Genomic DNA, 11,481 nt, shown 5'->3' with positions numbered 1-11,481 from the left:
TCATCACAATGTTCCATGACCGTGTCATCACAATGCTCCATAATTCTTGTCATCACAATGTTCCTTGACCGTGTCATCACAATGCTCCACAATTCTTGTCATCACAATGTTCCATGACCGTGTCATCACAATGCTCCATGGCCATTGTCATCACAATGTTCCAGAATTCTTGTCATCACAATGTTCCATGACCGTGTCATCACAATGCTCCATGGCCCTTGTCATCACAATTCTCCAGAATTCTTGTCATCACAATGTTCCATGACCGTGTCATCACAATGCTCCATAATTCTTGTCATCACAATGTTCCATGACCCTGTCATCACAATGCTCCACAATTCTTGTCATCACAATGTTCCATGACCGTGTTATCACAATGCTCCATGGCCCTTGTCATCACAATTCTCCAGAATTCTTGTCATCACAATGTTCCATGACCGTGTCATCACAATGCTACATGACACTGGTCATCACAGTTCTCCATGACCTTTGCCATCACAATGCTCTATATAGTTTTTCATGACAATTCTAAATGACCACTTTAATCAGTTTGCTTGCTGACCATTTTCATCACATTTCTCTATTGTCATTACAATTCCCCATGACCCCTTTCTTCACAATGCTCCATGATGCCTGTCATCACAATGCTCAATGGCTTTTGTTATCAAAATGCTCCAGGACCAGTTTCATCACAATACTCCATCCCCCTTGTCATCACGGTGCACAATGAAACCTCTCATTACAATGCTCCTTGACACTTGTCATCACAATGCTCCATGGCCCTTGTCATCACAATGCTCCAGAATTCTTGTCATCACCATGTTCCATGACCGTGTCATCACAATGCTCCATGGCCCTTTTCATCACAATGCTCCAGATTGCTTGTCATCACAAAGTTCCATGACCGTGTCATCACAATGCACCATGGGCTTTGTCATCACCATGCTCCAGAATTCTTGTCATCACAATGTTCCATGACCGTGTCATCACAATGCTCCAGAATTCTTGTCATCACCATGTACCATGACCATGTCATCACAATTCTCCATGGCCCTTCTCGTCACAATGCTCCAGAATTCTTGTCATCACAATGTTCCATGACCGTGTCATCACAATGCTCCATGGCCCTTTTCATCACAATGCTCCAGATTGCTTGTCATCACAATGTTCCATGACCGTGTCATCACAATGCACCATGGCCCTTGACATCACAATGCTCCATAATTCTTGTCATCACAATGTTCCATGACCGTGTCATTAAAATGTTCCAGAATTCTTGTCATCACAATGTTCAATGACCATGTCATCACAATGCTCCATGGCCCTTGACATCACAATTCTCCAGAATTCTTGTCATCACAATGTTCCATGACCGTGTCATCACAATGCTCCATGTCCCTTGTCATCACAATGCTCCAGAATTCTTGTCATCACAATGTTCCATGACCGTGTCATCACAATGCTCCATAATTCTTGTCATCACAATGTTCCATGACCGTGTCATCACAATGCTCCATAATTCTTGTCATCACAATGTTCCATGACCCTGTCATCACAATGCTCCACAATTCTTGTCATCACAATGTTCCATGACCGTGTTATCACAATGCTCCATGGCCCTTGTCATCACAATTCTCCAGAATTCTTGTCATCGCAATGTTCCATGACCGTGTCATCACAATGCTCCATAATTCTTGTCATCACAATGTTCCTTGACCGTGTCATCACAATGCTCCACAATTCTTGTCATCACAATGTTCCATGACCGTGTCATCACAATGCTCCATGGCCCTTGTCATCACAATGCTCCAGAATTCTTGTCATCACAATGTTCCATGACCGTGTCATCACAATGTTCCATGGCCCTTGTCATCACAATTCTCCAGAATTCTTGTCATCACAATGTTCCATGACCGTGTCATCACAATGCTCCATGGCCCTTGTCATCACAATGCTCCAGAATTCTTGTCATCACAATGTTCCATGACCGTGTCATCACAATGCTCCATAATTCTTGTCATCACAATGTTCCATGACCGTGTCATCACAATGCTCCATAATCCTTGTCATCACAATGTTCCATGACCGTGTCACCACAATGCTCCACAATTCTTGTCATCACAATGTTCCATGACCGTGTCATCACAATGCTACATGACACTGGTCATCACAGTTCTCCATGACCTTTGCCATCACAATGCTCTATATAGTTTTTCATGACAATTCTAAATGACCACTTTAATCAGTTTGCTTGCTGACCATTTTCATCACATTTCTCTATTGTCATTACAATTCCCCATGACCCCTTTCTTCACAATGCTCCATGATGCCTGTCATCACAATGCTCAATGGCTTTTGTTATCACAATGCTCCAGGACCAGTTTCATCACAATACTCCATCCCCCTTGTCATCACGGTGCACAATGAAACCTCTCATTACAATGCTCCTTGACACTTGTCATCACAATGCTCCATGGCCCTTGTCATCACAATGCTCGAGAATTCTTGTCATCACCATGTTCCATGACCATGTCATCACAATTCTCCATGGCCCTTCGCATCACAATGCTCCAGAATTCTTGTCATCACAATGTTCCATGACCGTGTCATCACAATGCTCCATGGCCCTTTTCATCACAATGCTCCAGATTGCTTGTCATCACAAAGTTCCATGACCGTGTCATCACAATGCACCATGGGCTTTGTCATCACCATGCTCCAGAATTCTTGTCATCACAATGTTCCATGACCGTGTCATCACAATGCTCCAGAATTCTTGTCATCACCATGTACCATGACCATGTCATCACAATTCTCCATGGCCCTTCTCGTCACAATGCTCCAGAATTCTTGTCATCACAATGTTCCATGACCGTGTCATCACAATGCTCCATGGCCCTTTTCATCACAATGCTCCAGATTGCTTGTCATCACAATGTTCCATGACCGTGTCATCACAATGCACCATGGCCCTTGACATCACAATGCTCCAGAATTATTGTCATCACCATGTTCCATGACCATGTCATCACAATTCTCCATGGCCCTTCTCGTCACAATGCTCCAGAATTCTTGTCATCACAATGTTCCATGGCCGTGTCATCACAATGCTCCATGGCCCTTTTCATCACAATGCTCCAGATTGCTTGTCATCACAATGTTCCATGACCGTGTCATCACAATGCACCATGGCCCTTGACATCACAATGCTCCATAATTCTTGTCATCACAATGTTCCATGACCGTGTCATTAAAATGTTCCAGAATTCTTGTCATCACAATGTTCCATGACCGTGTCATCACAATGCTCCAGAATTCTTGTCATCACCATGTTCCATGACCATGTCATCACAATTCTCCATGGCCCTTCTCATCACAATGCTCCAGAATTCTTGTCATTCACAATGTTCCATGACCGTGTCATCACAATGCTCCAGATTGCTTGTCATCACAATGTTCCATGACCGTGTCATCACAATGCACCATGGCCCTTGTCATCACAATGCTCCATAATTCTTGTCATCACAATGTTCCATGACCGTGTCATTAAAATGCTCCAGAATTCTTGTCATCACAATGTTCCTTGACCATGTCATCACAATGCTCCATGGCCCTTATCATCACAATTCTCCAGAATTCTTGTCATCACAATGTTCTATGACCGTGTCATCACAATGCTCCATGGCCCTTGTCATCACAATGCTCCAGAATTCTTGTCATCACAATGTTCCATGACCGTGTCATCACAATGCTCCATGGCCCTTGTCATCACAATGCTCCAGAATTCTTGTCATCACAATGTTCCATGACCGTGTCATCACAATGCTCCATGGCCCTTGTCATCACAATGCTCCAGAATTCTTGTCATCACAATATTCCATGACCGTGTCATCACAATGCTCCATAATTCTTGTCATCACAATGTTCCATGACCGTGTCATCACAATTCTCCATAATTCTTGTCATCACAATGTTCCATGACCCTGTCATCACAATGCTCCACAATTCTTGTCATCACAATGTTCCATGACCGTGTCATCACAATGCTCCATGGCCCTTTTCATCACAATGCTCCAGAATTCTTGTCATCACAATGTTCCATGACCGTGTCATCACAATGCTCCATAATTCTTGTCATCACAATGTTCCATGACCGTGTCATCACAATGCTCCATAATTCTTGTCATCACAATGTTCCTTGACCGTGTCATCACAATGCTCCACAATTCTTGTCATCACAATGTTCCATGACCGTGTCATCACAATGCTCCATGGCCCTTGTCATCACAATGTTCCAGAATTCTTGTCATCACAATGTTCCATGACCGTGTCATCACAATGCTCCATGGCCCTTGTCATCACCATGCTCCAGAATTCTTGTCATCACAATGTTCCATGACCGTGTCATCACAATGCTCCAGAATTCTTGTCATCACCATGTTCAATGACCATGTCATCACAATTCTCCATGGCCCTTCTCATCACAATGCTCCAGAATTCTTGTCATTCACAATGTTCCATGACCGTGTCATCACAATGCTCCAGATTGCTTGTCATCACAATGTTCCATGACCGTGTCATCACAATGCACCATGGCCCTGGTCATCACAATGCTCCATAATTCTTTTCATCACAATGTTCCAATACCGTGTCATTAAAATGCTCCAGAATTCTTGTCATCACAATGTTCCTTGACCATGTCATCACAATGCTCCATGGCCCTTATCATCACAATTCTCCAGAATTCTTGTCATCACAATGTTCTATGACCGTGTCATCACAATGCTCCAGAATTCTTGTCATCACAATGTTCCATGACCGTGTCATCACAATGCTCCATGGCCCTTGTCATCACAATGCTCCAGAATTCTTGTCATCACAATGTTCCATGACCGTGTCATCACAATGCTCCATGGCCCTTGTCATCACAATGCTCCAGAATTCTTGTCATCACAATATTCCATGACCGTGTCATCACAATGCTCCATAATTCTTGTCATCACAATGTTCCATGACCGTGTCATCACAATGCTCCATAATTCTTGTCATCACAATGTTCCATGACCCTGTCATCACAATGCTCCACAATTCTTGTCATCACAATGTTCCATGACCGTGTCATCACAATGCTCCATGGCCCTTGTCATCACAATGCTCCAGAATTCTTGTCATCACAATGTTCCATGACCGTGTCATCACAATGCTCCATAATTCTTGTCATCACAATGTTCCATGACCGTGTCATCACAATGCTCCATAATTCTTGTCATCACAATGTTCCTTGACCGTGTCATCACAATGCTCCACAATTCTTGTCATCACAATGTTCCATGACCGTGTCATCACAATGCTCCATGGCCCTTGTCATCACAATGTTCCAGAATTCTTGTCATCACAATGTTCCATGACCGTGTCATCACAATGCTCCATGGCCCTTGTCATCACAATTCTCCAGAATTCTTGTCATCACAATGTTCCATGACCGTGTCATCACAATACTCCATGGCCCTTGTCATCACAATGCTCCAGAATTCTTGTCATCACAATGTTCCATGACCGTGTCATCACAATGCTCCATAATTCTTGTCATCACAATGTTCCATGACCGTGTCATCACAATGCTCCATAATCCTTGTCATCACAATGTTCCATGACCGTGTCACCACAATGCTCCACAATTCTTGTCATCACAATATTCCATGACCGTGTCATCACAATGCTACATGACACTGGTCATCACAGTTCTCCATGACCTTTGCCATCACAATGCTCTATATAGTTTTTCATGACAATTCTAAATGACCACTTTAATCAGTTTGCTTGCTGACCATTTTCATCACATTTCTCTATTGTCATTACAATTCCCCATGACCCCTTTCTTCACAATGCTCCATGATGCCTGTCATCACAATGCTCAATGGCTTTTGTTATCACAATGCTCCAGGACCAGTTTCATCACAATACTCCTTCCCCCTTGTCATCACGGTGCACAATGAAACCTCTCATTACAATGCTCCTTGACACTTGTCATCACAATGCTCCATGGCCCTTGTCATCACAATGCTCCAGAATTCTTGTCATCACCATGTTCCATGACCATGTCATCACAATGCTCCATGGCCCTTTTCATCACAATGCTCCAGATTGCTTGTCATCACAAAGTTCCATGACCGTGTCATCACAATGCACCATGGGCTTTGTCATCACCATGCTCCAGAATTCTTGTCATCACAATGTTCCATGACCGTGTCATCACAATGCTCCAGAATTCTTGTCATCACCATGTACCATGACCATGTCATCACAATTCTCCATGGCCCTTCTCGTCACAATGCTCCAGAATTCTTGTCATCACAATGTTCCATGACCGTGTCATCACAATGCTCCATGGCCCTTTTCATCACAATGCTCCAGATTGCTTGTCATCACAATGTTCCATGACCGTGTCATCACAATGCACCATGGCCCTTGACATCACAATGCTCCATAATTCTTGTCATCACAATGTTCCATGACCGTGTCATTAAAATGTTCCAGAATTCTTGTCATCACAATGTTCAATGACCATGTCATCACAATGCTCCATGGCCCTTGACATCACAATTCTCCAGAATTCTTGTCATCACAATGTTCCATGACCGTGTCATCACAATGCTCCATGTCCCTTGTCATCACAATGCTCCAGAATTCTTGTCATCACAATGTTCCATGACCGTGTCATCACAATGCTCCATAATTCTTGTCATCACAATGTTCCATGACCGTGTCATCACAATGCTCCATAATTCTTGTCATCACAATGTTCCATGACCCTGTCATCACAATGCTCCACAATTCTTGTCATCACAATGTTCCATGACCGTGTTATCACAATGCTCCATGGCCCTTGTCATCACAATTCTCCAGAATTCTTGTCATCACAATGTTCCATGACCGTGTCATCACAATGCTCCATAATTCTTGTCATCACAATGTTCCTTGACCGTGTCATCACAATGCTCCACAATTCTTGTCATCACAATGTTCCATGACCGTGTCATCACAATGCTCCATGGCCCTTGTCATCACAATGCTCCAGAATTCTTGTCATCACAATGTTCCATGACCGTGTCATCACAATGTTCCATGGCCCTTGTCATCACAATTCTCCAGAATTCTTGTCATCACAATGTTCCATGACCGTGTCATCACAATGCTCCATGGCCCTTGTCATCACAATGCTCCAGAATTCTTGTCATCACAATGTTCCATGACCGTGTCATCACAATGCTCCATAATTCTTGTCATCACAATGTTCCATGACCGTGTCATCACAATGCTCCATAATCCTTGTCATCACAATGTTCCATGACCGTGTCACCACAATGCTCCACAATTCTTGTCATCACAATGTTCCATGACCGTGTCATCACAATGCTACATGACACTGGTCATCACAGTTCTCCATGACCTTTGCCATCACAATGCTCTATATAGTTTTTCATGACAATTCTAAATGACCACTTTAATCAGTTTGCTTGCTGACCATTTTCATCACATTTCTCTATTGTCATTACAATTCCCCATGACCCCTTTCTTCACAATGCTCCATGATGCCTGTCATCACAATGCTCAATGGCTTTTGTTATCACAATGCTCCAGGACCAGTTTCATCACAATACTCCATCCCCCTTGTCATCACGGTGCACAATGAAACCTCTCATTACAATGCTCCTTGACACTTGTCATCACAATGCTCCATGGCCCTTGTCATCACAATGCTCCAGAATTCTTGTCATCACCATGTTCCATGACCATGTCATCACAATTCTCCATGGCCCTTCGCATCACAATGCTCCAGAATTCTTGTCATCACAATGTTCCATGACCGTGTCATCACAATGCTCCATGGCCCTTTTCATCACAATGCTCCAGATTGCTTGTCATCACAAAGTTCCATGACCGTGTCATCACAATGCACCATGGGCTTTGTCATCACCATGCTCCAGAATTCTTGTCATCACAATGTTCCATGACCGTGTCATCACAATGCTCCAGAATTCTTGTCATCACCATGTACCATGACCATGTCATCACAATTCTCCATGGCCCTTCTCGTCACAATGCTCCAGAATTCTTGTCATCACAATGATCCATGACCGTGTCATCACAATGCTCCATGGCCCTTTTCATCACAATGCTCCAGATTGCTTGTCATCACAATGTTCCATGACCGTGTCATCACAATGCACCATGGCCCTTGACATCACAATGCTCCATAATTCTTGTCATCACAATGTTCCATGACCGTGTCATTAAAATGTTCCAGAATTCTTGTCATCACAATGTTCAATGACCATGTCATCACAATGCTCCATGGCCCTTGACATCACAATTCTCCAGAATTCTTGTCATCACAATGTTCCATGACCGTGTCATCACAATGCTCCATGTCCCTTGTCATCACAATGCTCCAGAATTCTTGTCATCACAATGTTCCATGACCGTGTCATCACAATGCTCCATAATTCTTGTCATCACAATGTTCCATGACCGTGTCATCACAATGCTCCATAATTCTTGTCATCACAATGTTCCATGACCCTGTCATCACAATGCTCCACAATTCTTGTCATCACAATGTTCCATGACCGTGTTATCACAATGCTCCATGGCCCTTGTCATCAAAATTCTCCAGAATTCTTGTCATCGCAATGTTCCATGACCGTGTCATCACAATGCTCCATAATTCTTGTCATCACAATGTTCCTTGACCGTGTCATCACAATGCTCCACAATTCTTGTCATCACAATGTTCCATGACCGTGTCATCACAATGCTCCATGGCCCTTGTCATCACAATGCTCCAGAATTCTTGTCATCACAATGTTCCATGACCGTGTCATCACAATGTTCCATGGCCCTTGTCATCACAATTCTCCAGAATTCTTGTCATCACAATGTTCCATGACCGTGTCATCACAATGCTCCATGGCCCTTGTCATCACAATGCTCCAGAATTCTTGTCATCACAATGTTCCATGACCGTGTCATCACAATGCTCCATAATTCTTGTCATCACAATGTTCCATGACCGTGTCATCACAATGCTCCATAATCCTTGTCATCACAATGTTCCATGACCGTGTCACCACAATGCTCCACAATTCTTGTCATCACAATGTTCCATGACCGTGTCATCACAATGCTACATGACACTGGTCATCACAGTTCTCCATGACCTTTGGCATCACAATGCTCTATGTAGTTTTTCATGACAATTCTAAATGACCACTTTAATCAATTTGCTTGCTGACCATTTTCATCACATTTCTCTATTGTCATTACAATTCCCCATGACCCCTTTCTTCACAATGCTCCATGATGCCTGTCATCACAATGCTCAATGGCTTTTGTTATCACAATGCTCCAGGACCAGTTTCATCACAATACTCCATCCCCCTTGTCATCACGGTGCACAATGAAACCTCTCATTACAATGCTCCTTGACACTTGTCATCACAATGCTCCATGGCCCTTGTCATCACAATGCTCCAGAATTCTTGTCATCACCATGTTCCATGACCATGTCATCACAATTCTCCATGGCCCTTCGCATCACAATGCTCCAGAATTCTTGTCATCACAATGTTCCATGACCGTGTCATCACAATGCTCCATGGCCCTTTTCATCACAATGCTCCAGATTGCTTGTCATCACAAAGTTCCATGACCGTGTCATCACAATGCACCATGGGCTTTGTCATCACCATGCTCCAGAATTCTTGTCATCACAATGTTCCATGACCGTGTCATCACAATGCTCCAGAATTCTTGTCATCACCATGTACCATGACCATGTCATCACAATTCTCCATGGCCCTTCTCGTCACAATGCTCCAGAATTCTTGTCATCACAATGTTCCATGGCCGTGTCATCACAATGCTCCATGGCCCTTTTCATCACAATGCTCCAGATTGCTTGTCATCACAATGTTCCATGACCGTGTCATCACAATGCACCATGGCCCTTGACATCACAATGCTCCATAATTCTTGTCATCACAATGTTCCATGACCGTGTCATTAAAATGTTCCAGAATTCTTGTCATCACAATGTTCAATGACCATGTCATCACAATGCTCCATGGCCCTTGACATCACAATTCTCCAGAATTCTTGTCATCACAATGTTCCATGACCGTGTCATCACAATGCTCCATGTCCCTTGTCATCACAATGCTCCAGAATTCTTGTCATCACAATGTTCCATGACCGTGTCATCACAATGCTCCAGAATTCTTGTCATCACAATGTTCCATGACCGTGTCATCACAATGCTCCATGGCCCTTGTCATCACAATGCTCCATAATTCTTGTCATCACAAAGTTCCATGACCGTGTCATCACAATGCATCATGGCCCTTGTCATCACAATGCTCCAGAATTCTTGTCATCACAGTGTTCCATGACCGTGTCATCACAATGCTCCATGGCCCTTGTCATCACAATGTTCCATAATTCTTGCCATCACAATGTTCCATGACCGTGTCATCACAATGCTACATGACACTGGTCATCACAGTTCTCCATGACCTTTGCCATCACAATGCTCTATATAGTTTTTCATGACAATTCTAAATGACCACTTTAATCAGTTTGCTTGCTGACCATTTTCATCACATTTCTCTATTGTCATTACAATTCCCCATGACCCCTTTCTTCACAATGCTCCATGATGCCTGTCATCACAATGCTCAATGGCTTTTGTTATCACAATGCTCCAGGACCAGTTTCATCACAATACTCCATCCCCCTTGTCATCACGGTGCACAATGAAACCTCTCATTACAATGCTCCTTGACACTTGTCATCACAATGCTCCATGGCCCTTGTCATCACAATGCTCCAGAATTCTTGTCATCACCATGTTCCATGACCATATCATCACAATTCTCCATGGCCCTTCGCATCACAATGCTCCAGAATTCTTGTCATCACAATGTTCCATGACCGTGTCATCACAATGCTCCATGGCCCTTTTCATCACAATGCTCCAGATTGCTTGTCATCACAAAGTTCCATGACCGTGTCATCACAATGCACCATGGGCTTTGTCATCACCATGCTCCAGAATTCTTGTCATCACAATGTTCCATGACCGTGTCATCACAATGCTCCAGAATTCTTGTCATCACCATGTACCATGACCATGTCATCACAATTCTCCATGGCCCTTCTCGTCACAATGCTCCAGAATTCTTGTCATCACAATGTTCCATGACCGTGTCATCACAATGCTCCATGGCCCTTTTCATCACAATGCTCCAGATTGCTTGTCATCACAATGTTCCATGACCGTGTCATCACAATGCACCATGGCCCTTGACATCACAATGCTCCATAATTCTTGTCATCACAATGTTCCATGACCGTGTCATTAAAATGTTCCAGAATTCTTGTCATCACAATGTTCAATGACCATGTCATCACAATGCTCCA

This window comes from Balaenoptera acutorostrata, unplaced genomic scaffold, assembly GCF_949987535.1.
Source record: "Balaenoptera acutorostrata unplaced genomic scaffold, mBalAcu1.1 scaffold_33, whole genome shotgun sequence".
Classification (NCBI taxonomy): domain Eukaryota; kingdom Metazoa; phylum Chordata; class Mammalia; order Artiodactyla; family Balaenopteridae; genus Balaenoptera; species Balaenoptera acutorostrata.
Note: the sequence above shows the minus strand (reverse complement) of the source record.